The following is an 11,246-nucleotide window of genomic DNA, read 5'->3' on the forward strand; positions in this document are numbered from 1 at the left end:
AGTATTCAGAGTAATGATAGTAAAGATAATCCAGAATCTCGGAAATAGAATGGAGGCATGGATTGAGAAAATACAAGAAATGTTTAACAAGATCTAGAAGAACAAAGAAACAAACAAACAGAGATGAAGAACACAATAACTGAAATGAAAAATACACTAGAAGGAATCAATAACAGAATAACTGAGGCAGAAGAATGAATAAGTGAGCTGGAAGACAAAATGGTGCAAATAACTGCCAAGGAGCAGAATAAAGAAAAAAGAATGAAAAGAATTGAAGACAATCTCAGAGACTTCTGGGACAATACTAAATGCACCAACATTCAAATTATAGGGGTCCTAGAAGAAGAAGAGGAAAATGAAAGGGTCTGAGAAAATATTCAAAGAGATTATAGTTGAAAACTTCCCTCACATGGGAAAGGAAATAGTCACCCAAATCCAGGAAGCACAGAGAGTCCCATACAGGATAAACCCTAGGAAAAACACACCAAGACACATATTAATCAAGCTAACAAAAATTAAATTCAAAGAAAAAATATTAAAAGCAGCAAAGGAAAAACAAAAAATAACATACAAAGGAATCCCCATAAGATTATCAGCTGATTTCTCAGCAGAAACTCTGCAGACCAGAAAGGAGTTGCAGGATATACTTAAAGTGATGAAAGGGAAAACCCTACAACCAAGATTACTCTACCCAGCAAGGATCTCACTCAGATTCAATGGAGAAATCAAAACCTTTTCAGACAACCAAAGATAAGAGAATTCAGCACCACCAAACAAGCTTTACAACAAATGCTAAAGAAACTTCTCTAAGTGGGAAACACAAGAGAAGAAAAAGACCCACAAAAGCAAACCCAAACGATTAAGAAAATGGTAACAGGAACATACATATCGATGATAACCTTGAATGGAAATCAATTAAATGCCCCAAACAAAAGACACAGACTGGCTGAATGGATACAAAAACAAGACCCGTATATACGCTGTCTACAAGAGACCCACTTCAGACCTAGGGACACATACAGACTAAAAGTGAAGGGGTGGAAAAAGATATTCCATGCAAATTGAAATCAAAAGAAAGCTGGGGTAGCAATACTCGTATCAGATAAAATAGACTTTAAAATAAAGACTGTTACAAGAGATAAGCAGGGACACTGCATAATGATCAAAGGATCAATCCAAGAAGAAGATATAACAGTTATAAATGTTTATGCACCCAGCATAGGAGCACCTCAATACATAAGGCCAATGCTAACAACCAGAAAAGGAGAAATCGACAGTAACACAATAATAGTAGGGGAATTTAACACCCCACTTACACCAATGGACAGATCATCCAAACAGAAAATAAATCAGGAAACACAAGCTTTAAATGACACAATAGACCAGATAAATCTAATTGATATTTGTAAAACACTCCACCCAAAAGTGGCAGAATACACTTTCTTCTCAAGTGCACATGGAACATTCTCCAGGATAGATCATATCTTGGGTCACAAATCAAGACTTGAAAAATTTGAGAAAATTGAAATTGTATCAAGTATCTTTTCTGACCACAACACTATGGGATTGGAAATCAATTACAGAAAAAAAAATTATAAAAAACACAAATACATGGAAGCTAAACAGTGCACTAGTAAATAAGCAAGAGATCACTGAAGAAATCAAGGAAAGATACATAGAAACAAATGACAATGAAAACACTATGACCCAAAACTTATGGGACACAGCAAAAGCAGTTCTAAGAGGGAAGTCTATAGCAATTCAATCTCACCTCAAGAAACAAAAAAAATCTCAAATAAACAATCTAACACTGCACTTAAAACAACTAGAGAAAGAATAACAAAGAAAACCTCAAGTCAGGAGAAGGAAAGAAATCATAAAGATCAGAGCAGAAATAAATGAAATAGAAACTAAGAAAACAGTAGCAAAGCTCAATAAAACTAAAAGCTGGTTCTTTGAGAAGATAAACAAAATTGACAAACCCTTAACCAGACTCATCAAGAAAAAAAAAAGAGAGGACGCAAATCAATAAAATTAGAAATGAAAAAGGAGAAAGCACAACTTACACTGCAGAAATACAAAGGATTATAAGAGACTACTACAAACACCTATATGCCAATAAAATGGACAACCATGAAGAAATGAATGAATTATTGGAAAGCTACAATTTTCTAATACTGAAGCAGGAAGAATTAGAAAATATAAACAGACCTATAACAAGTAATGAAATTGAAACCGTAATTTAAAATCTTCCAACCAACAAAAGTCTAGAACCAGATGGCTTCACAGGTGAATTCTATCAAACATTTAGAGACGAGCTAACCCCATCCTTCTCAAACTCTTCCAAAAAATTTCAGAGGGAGAAACTCCCAAATTCATTCTACAAAGCCACCATCACCCTGACACCAAAACCAGAAAAAGATATCACAAAAACAGAAAATTATACACCAATATCACTGATGAGCATAGATGGGAAAATCCTAAAGAAAATACTAGCAACAGAATACAACAGCACATTAAAAGGATCATACACCATGATCAAGTGGGATTTATCCCAGGGATGCAAGGATTCTTCAATATACGCAAACCAATCAATGTGATACACCACATCAACAAATTAAGGAATAAGAACTATATGATCATCTCAATACATGCAGGAAAAGTTTTGCCAAAACTCAACACTGCTTTTTGTTAAAAATTCTCCCAAAAATGGGCATAGAGGGAACCTCCTCAACATAATAAAAGCCATATATGACAAACCCACAACAAGCATCATACTCAGTGGTGAAAAACTGAAAGCATTTCCACTAGGATCAGGAACAAGACAAGGATGTCCACTCTCGCCACACATTTTTTTGTTTTTAGTGAATTTATTTATTTATTTATTTTTATTTTTGGCTGCACTAGGTCTTTGTTGCTGTGTGCAGGCTTTCTCTAGTTGCAGTGAGCAGGGGCTACTGTTTGTTGCGGTGCACAGGCTTCTCATTGCGGTGGCTTATCTTATTGCAGAGCACAGGCTCTAGGGGCATGGGCTTTGGTAGTTGTGGCATGTGGGCTCAGTAGTTGTGGCTCAAGAGCACAGGCTCAGTAGTTGTGGCACAAGGGCTTAGTTGTCCCTGGCATACGGGATCTTCCCAGACCAGGGTTTGAACCCATGTCCCCTGCATTGGCAGGCGGATTCTTAACCACTGTGCCACCAGGGAAGTCCCCACTCTTGCCACTCTTATTCAACATAGTTTTGGAGGTCCTAGCCACAGCAATCAGAGAAGAAAAAGAAATAAAAGGAATACAAATTGAAAAAGAAGAAGTAAAGCTGTCACTATTTGCCGATGACATGATACTGTACACAGAAATTCCTAAAGATGCCACCAAAAAATGACTAGAACTAATCAATGAATTTGGCAAGGTTGCAGGATACAAAATTAATGCACAGAAATCCCTGGCATTCCTATGCACAAACAATGAAAAATCAGAAAGAGAAATTAAGGAAACACTCTCATTTACCACTGAAACAAAAGGAATGAAATACCTAGGAATAAACCTACCTAAGGAGGTGAAAGACTTGTACTCAGAAAACTATAAAACACTTATGAAAGAAATCAAAGAGGACTTCTCTGGTGGCGCAGTGGTTAAGAATCCGCCTGTCAATGCAGGGGACACAGGTTCGAGCTCTGGTCTGGGAAGATCCCACATGTTACGGAGCAACTAAGTCTGTGCGCCACAATTACTGAGCTTGAGCTCTAGAGCCCATGAGCCAAAACTACTGAGCCCGCACCTAGAGCCTGTGTGCAACTACTGAAGCCCATGCGCCTAGAGCCTGTGCTCCGCAACAAGAGAAGCCACCGCAATGAGAAGCCCACGCACCACAACAAATAGTAGCCCTTGCTCGCTGCAACTAGAGAAAGCCCGCATGCAGCAACGAAGACCCAACACAGCCAAAAATAAATAAATAAATAAATAAATATTTTACAAAAGAAATAAAAGATGACATAAACAGATGGAGAAATATACCATGTTCTCAGATTGGAAGAATCTATTTTGTGAAAATAATTATACTACCCAAAGCAATCTACAGATTCAGTGCAATCCCTATCAAACTACCAATGGCATTATTCACAGATTTAGGACAAAATAATCCTATAATTCGTATGGAAACACAAAAGACCCCGAATAGCCAAAGCAAAATTGAGAAAGAAAAACGAAGTTGGAAGAATCAGGCTCCCTGACTTCAAACTATACCACAAAGCTACAGTAATCAAGACAGTATGGTACTGGCACAAAAACAGAAATACAGATCAATCGTACAGGATAGAATGCCCAGAGATAAACCCATGGACATATGGGCACCCAATTTATGACAAAGGAGGCAAGAATATACAATGGAGAAAAGACAGCCTCTTCAGTAAGTGATGCTGGGAAAACTGGACAGCTACATGTAAAAGAATGAAATTAGAACACGACCCAACACCATACACAAAAATAAACTCCAAATGGATTAAAGACTTAAATGTAAGACCACACACTATAAAACTTTTAGAAGAAAACATAGGAAAAACACACTTTGACATAAGCCACAGCAAGATATTTTTTGACCCACCTCCTAGAGTAACAGAAATAAAAACAAAAATAAACAAATGGGCCTTAATGAAACTTAAAAGCTTTTGCACAGCAAAGGAAACCATAAACAAGATGAAAAGATAACCCTCAGAATGGGAGGATATATTTTCAACTGAAACAACAGACAAAGGATTAATCTCCAAAATATACAAACAGCTCATGGAGCTCAACATCAAAAAAACAAACAATCCAGGTAAAAATGCGCAGAAGACCTAAATAGGCATTTCACCAAGCAAGACATGCAGATGGCCAAGAGGCACATAAAAAGATGTTCAACATCACTAATTATTAGAGAAATGTAAATCAAAACTACAATGAGGTATCACCTCACACCTGTCAGAATGGCCATTATCAAAAAAAGCTAGAAACAATAAATGCTGGAAAGGGTGTGGTGAAAAGGGAACCCTCCTACACTGTTGGTGGGAAAGTAAATTGATACAACCACTATGGAAAACAGAATGGAGGTTCCTTAAAAAACTAAAAATAGAACTACCATATGACCCAGCAATCCCACTACTGGGCATATACCCAGAGAAAACCATAATTCAAAAAGAGAAACGCAGGACCTTTGTATGGAACTATTATGGCAGCACCATAGCACTGGTGGAGGATGAGGAACAGGTGAAAATTACTGCAGTTCTCTCAGGATCTCTGGGGAGCTCCGCTGCCCCCCTGCCAACCCATTGGACTACAGCACTGCTTCTTCAAAGTGTTTAGAGGAGAATCCTTGAGCCTGTTGGAGAGGCAGCAATGGTGAGCTGACCCATTCAATCTCCTGACTGGAGCATCAAACTCTGGCAGCTGACATTCTGGAGTTGTTGGTGAGGAGAAGATTAGTGGTCTTGACATTCACCATGTAAATGACAGGGTCTAGGGGCTCCAGCTGGGTGTCAGGCCTGTGCCTCTAAGGTGGGAGAGCTGAGTTCAGGACATTGGACCACCAGAGAGCTCCTGGCCCCACATAATATCAATTGGCAAGAGCTCTCCCTGAGGTCTCCATCTCAGTGCTAAGACCCAGCTCCACTCAATGACTAGCAAGCTCCAGTGCTGGACACCCCATGCCAAATAACTAGCAAGACAGGAACACAATCCCACCCATTAGCAGAGAGGCTGGCTAAAATCATAATAAGTTCACAGACACCCCAAAACACACGACTGAACGTGGTCTTGCCCACCAGAAAGACAAGATCCAGCCTCATGCACTAGTCCCCTCCACCAGGAAGCCTACACAACACACTGAACCAACCTTACCCACTGGGGGCAGACATCAAAAACAATGGGAACTATGAATGTGCAAACTGCGAAAAGGAGACCCCAAACACAGTAAGTTAAGCAAAATGAGAAGACAAAGAAATACGCAGCAGATGAAGGAACAAAGTAAAAACCCACCAGCCCAAACAAATAAAGAGGAAATAGGCAGTCTACCTGAAAAAGAATTCAGAGTAATGATAGTAAAGATGATCCAAAATGTTGGAAATAGAATGGAGAAAATACAAGAAACGTTTAAGAAGGACCTAGGAGAACTAAAGAGCAAACAAGATGAACAACACAATAAAAGAAATTAAAAATTCTCTAGAAGGAATCAATAGCAGAATAACTGAGGCAGAAGAACAGATAAGTGACCTGGAAGATAAAATAGTGGAAATAACTACCAAAGAGCACAATAAAGAAAAAGAATGAAAAGAATTGAGGAGAGCCTCAGAGACCTCTGGGACAACATTAAACGCACCAACATTTGAATTATAGGGTTCCCAGAAGAAGAGAAAAAGAAAGGGACTGAAAAATATTTGAAGAGATTATAGTTGAAAACTTCCCTAATATGGGAAAGGAAATAGTCAATCAAGTCCAGAAAGCACAGAGGGTCCCATACAGAATAACTCCAGGGAGAAACACGCCAAGACACATATTAATCAAACTATCAACAATAAAATACAAAGAAAAAATATTAAAAGCAGCAAGGGAAAAGCAACAAATAACATACAAGGGAATGCCATTAAGGTTGTCAGCTGATTTTTCAGCAGAAACACTGCAGGCCAGGTGGGAGTGGCAGGACAAATTTAGGTGATGAAAGGGAAAAATCTACAACCAAGATTACTCTACCCAGTAAGGATCTCATTCAGATGAGAAATTAAAACCCTTACAGACAAGCAAAGCTAAGAGAATTCAGCACCACCAAACCAGCTTTACAACAAATGCTAAAGGAACTTCTCTAGGCAGGAAACAAAAGAGAAGGAAAAGAACTACAAAAACAAACCCAAAACAATTAAGAAAATGGTAATAGGAACATACATATCGATAACTACCTTAAATGTAAATGGATTAAATGCTCCAACCAAAAGACATAGACTGGCTGAATGGATACAAAAACAAGACCTGTATATAAGCTGTCTACAAGAGACCTAATTCAGACCTATGGACACATACAGACAGAAAGTGAAGGGATGGAAAAAGATATTCCATACAAATGGAAATCAAAAGAAAGCTGGAGTAGCAATTCTCATATCAGACAAAATAGACTTTAAATTAAAGACTATTAGAAGAGACAAAGAAGGTCACTACATAATGATCAAGGGATCAATCCAAGAAGAAGATATAACAATGGTAAATATTTATGCACCCAGCATAGGAGCACTTCAATACATTAGGCAAATGCTAACAGCCATAAAAGGGGAAATCAACAGTAACACAATCATAGTAGGGGACTTTAACACCCCACTTTCACCAATGGACAGATCATCCAAAGTGAAAATAACTAAGAACACACAAGCTTTAAATAACACATTAAACAAGATGGACTTAATTGATTTTTTTTTTCAGTTTTTAAAAGGAAGACTTATTCGACAAGTTTCACTTAGCACAATACACCTAAAAGGAAAATCACAATACAATGAAAAGATTTAATCAAGGCCTCAGAATTTCGTACAAACACCAAGACCAAAATCCTAAACTACTGGTATTGCGTCTCAAATTTTCCCCATTAACTTAAAAAAAAGCTTAAACTTACATGCCATAGAGGTTATTAAATGAAACTAGAATTAATAAACATGCCAAATGTTTCACTTTTAATTGTAGGCACAGCTCCTATATTGAGTTTTACAAAAAAGCATGTCTTTCAACAATGCATCCAAACAGTGTTCAATGTAATGTGGTGTAAGCAACATTTAACATAATTCAACTGCTTTAACCTAAATAAACCTACTGCTTAAATACATCCTACAATATAACTAACTTGAGAAAAGCTGAAAATTATTTAACAGTAATAGATTACTCAACCTAGTTACATCCTAAATGAATGTTTGTGTTCAAAAATACTGAAACTTAAGTCTTTAAAACAATCCTGATTTCCACTTAGAGTAAGCATAAATCACAATCTTGTATTGCAAAACTGTTAAAACTTAAGTTTTATTTTTCTTTTAAAAAATGTTCAGGAATAAAGACACAGACCTACTAGAGCATGGACTTGAGGATATGGGGAGGGGGAAGGGTAAGCTGTGACAAAGTGAAAGAGCGGCATGGACATATATACACTACCAAACGTAAGGTAGATAGCTAGTGGGAAGCAGCCGCATAGCACAGGGAGATTAGCTCGGTTCTTTGTGACCGCCTGGAGGGGTGGGATAGGGAGGGTGGGAGGGAGACGCAAAAGGGAGGGGATATGGGAACATATGTATATGTATAACTGATTAAATTTGTAAAATAAAAAATATATATATATTAAAAAAAAAAAAAAAATGTTGACCAAGAGTCAGTGATCAGAATCAATTACAGTTCCCATCCACCACTCATACTGGACATGCTAGACATCCCTCCCATTCCATTCACTCCCATAGACGCTCGGCTTCCGCTACTGTAGTAGCTTCTGTGCACTGCTCCTTGGCTGCCTATGCAGTGTTTGATTGAAAATCACTGGAGTTTTCCTGTAAAACTTGGTCATATCCACTCATGCTGCTCTGGCCACCATAGCCACCTCCATTACGACCACTCAGCTGCTGGCTGGCTGGGCCGCCATAACTGGACTGGTTTGACAAGCCCATGCCTCCCATCATTTGGCTACCATAAGCACCACCGCTTGCTCCTGCTGTAGAATTCAAGAAGAGCTCTACATATCTGTGTTGCATATTTGCTTTGTCTTTTGCCATAGCTGTCACAGCATCTTCATGAGTTGAAAACTTGACATCTGCTTCACCCTTTGCTCTGCCATCAGGACCAATTTCAATATGTACTCTCACAGGGTTGAGTGGTGAAAAAAAATTATAAATGTCATTCTCAGTAGTTCTGTAAGGTAATCCCTGCATGTGTACACAGTGTCCTGTTGTGCTCTGGAAAGTAGAGCCACCATCCCCATATCTGTGATCTGACATTCCTGAAAAACAGTAATTGAGGTCTTTTCCAAATCTATCTGACCCAAATCCATAGCCATCACTATAGACATTATAATCATCATAGCCTCCATAACCTCCACCATAAGCACCATGCCTCATCCTTTCAAAGCCAGCTCCTCTTCCAATGCTGTTATAACCTCTGCCAGCCCCAGGTCTGTCATAGGGACCTGGCCACTGCATGGGCATCAGTTTTCATGGTGGATCATAGTGAGTTCTAACTTCAACTCGACTGCTCTTTAAGATTTCAATATACCTGTGCCCTATTCTTTCCTTGTGTTTCTTTAGAGCCTATTTAGCTATTTCCTGTGAAGCAAACTGCACGAAGGCCTCCCCCATACTGCTCCCCTGGAAGTCCACCAGCAATGTTATCCCATTTGGCACAATTTCCAACCCTGAGAAGAACTGAACAATTTCTTCCTTGCTACATCCAAAGGAGAGTCCTCTAAGCCACACAAAACCATCACTGGCCGTGTCAGGACTATTTGGACGAGTATGCTTCAACACCCAATCCATTTCAACATTGTTTGACTTGAACACTTCAACATATCTGTGTCCCATAGTTTCTCTGTCTTTTTTCAGGGCCAATTTGACTTCATCTTCTGATTCAAGTTCAACTAAATCCTCGCCACTCGGTCTGCCTTCTCTGGTGTAGATGAAATGAATACCTTGAGCCCCATTTTGAATTTTGCAGTCAGAAAATAACCGCTGCACTTCGTCGGCCAAGCAAGACCAAGACAAGCCCCAGACCTTCACCACGAATCCCTCGCCACCTTCGGTGCCCAACATCAACGTCTCTTAGGGGGTCCTGGCGTCAAAACAGACTCCACACACAACTTCAGCATGGCTGAGAAGAAAATCAATTGATATTTATAAGACATTCCATCCAAAAACAACAGAATACACTTCCTTCTCAAGTGCTCATGGAACATTCTCCAGGATAGATCATATCTTGGGTCACAAATCAAGCCTCGGTAAATTTAAGAAAATTGAAATCCTATCAAGTACCTTTTCTGACCACAATGCTATGAAACTAGATATCAATTACAGGAAAAAAAATGTAAAAAAATACAAACACATGGAGGCTAAACAATATGCTACTAAATAACCAAGAGATCACTGAAGAAATCAAAGAGGAAATCAAAAAATACCTAGAAACAAATGACAATGAAAACACCATGACCCAAAATCCATGGGATGCAGCAAAAGCAGTTCTAAGGGGAAGATTACAACAATACAATCCTATCTCAAGAAACAAGAAAAATCTCAAATAAACAACCTAACCTTACAACTAAAGCAATTAGAGAACAAAGAACAAAAAAAATTCAGAGTTAGCAGAAGGAAAGAAATCATAAAGATCAGATCAGAAATAAATGAAAAAGAAATGAAGGAAATGATAGCAAAGATCAATAAAACAAAAAGCTGGTTCTTTGAGATGATAAACAAAATTGATAAACCATTAGCCAGAATCATCAAGAAAAAAATGGAGAAGACTCAAATCAACAAATTAAAAATGTAAAAGGAGAAGTAACAACTGACACTGCAGAAATACAAAGGATCATGAGAGATTACTACAAGCAACTGTATGCCAATACAATAGACAACGTGGAAGAAATGGACAAATTCTTAGAAAAGCACAACCTTCTGAGACTGAACCAGAAAGAAATAGAAAATTTAAACAGACCAATCACAAGCACTGAAATTGAAACTGTGATTGAAAATCTTCCAACAAACAAAAGCCCAGGACCAGATGGCTTCACAGGCAAATTCTATCAAACATTTAGAGAAGAGCTAACACCTATCCTTCTCAAACTCTTACAAAATATAGCAGAGGGAGGAACACTCCCAAACTCATTCTAAGATGTCACCATCACCCTGATACAAAAACCAGACAAAGATGTCACAAAGAAAGGAAACTACAGGCCAGTATCACTGATAAACATAGGTGCAAAAATCCTCAACAAAATACTAGCAAACAGAATCCAACAGCACATTAAAAGGATCATACACCATGATCAACTGAGGTTTACCCCAGGAATGCAAGGATTCTTCAATATATGCAAATCAATCAATGTGATAAAACATATTAACAAATTGAAGAATAAAAACCATATGGTCATCTCAACAGATACACAGAAAGCTCTTGACAAAATTCAGCACCCATTTACGATAAAAACCCTCCAGAAAGTAGGCATAGAGGGAACTTACCTCAACATAATAAAGGCCATATATGACAAACACACAGCCAAC

General features: G+C 38.3%; 1 pseudogene; it reads right to left on the reverse strand.

The window, feature by feature from the left end:
- Positions 1-8,343: 8,343 nt before the first annotated feature.
- Positions 8,344-9,782, reverse strand: LOC132483287 (heterogeneous nuclear ribonucleoprotein H-like; annotated as a pseudogene).
- Between the last annotated feature and the right edge of the window lie 1,464 nt (positions 9,783-11,246).

This window comes from Mesoplodon densirostris, chromosome 2, assembly GCF_025265405.1.
Source record: "Mesoplodon densirostris isolate mMesDen1 chromosome 2, mMesDen1 primary haplotype, whole genome shotgun sequence".
Lineage (NCBI taxonomy): Eukaryota > Metazoa > Chordata > Mammalia > Artiodactyla > Ziphiidae > Mesoplodon > Mesoplodon densirostris.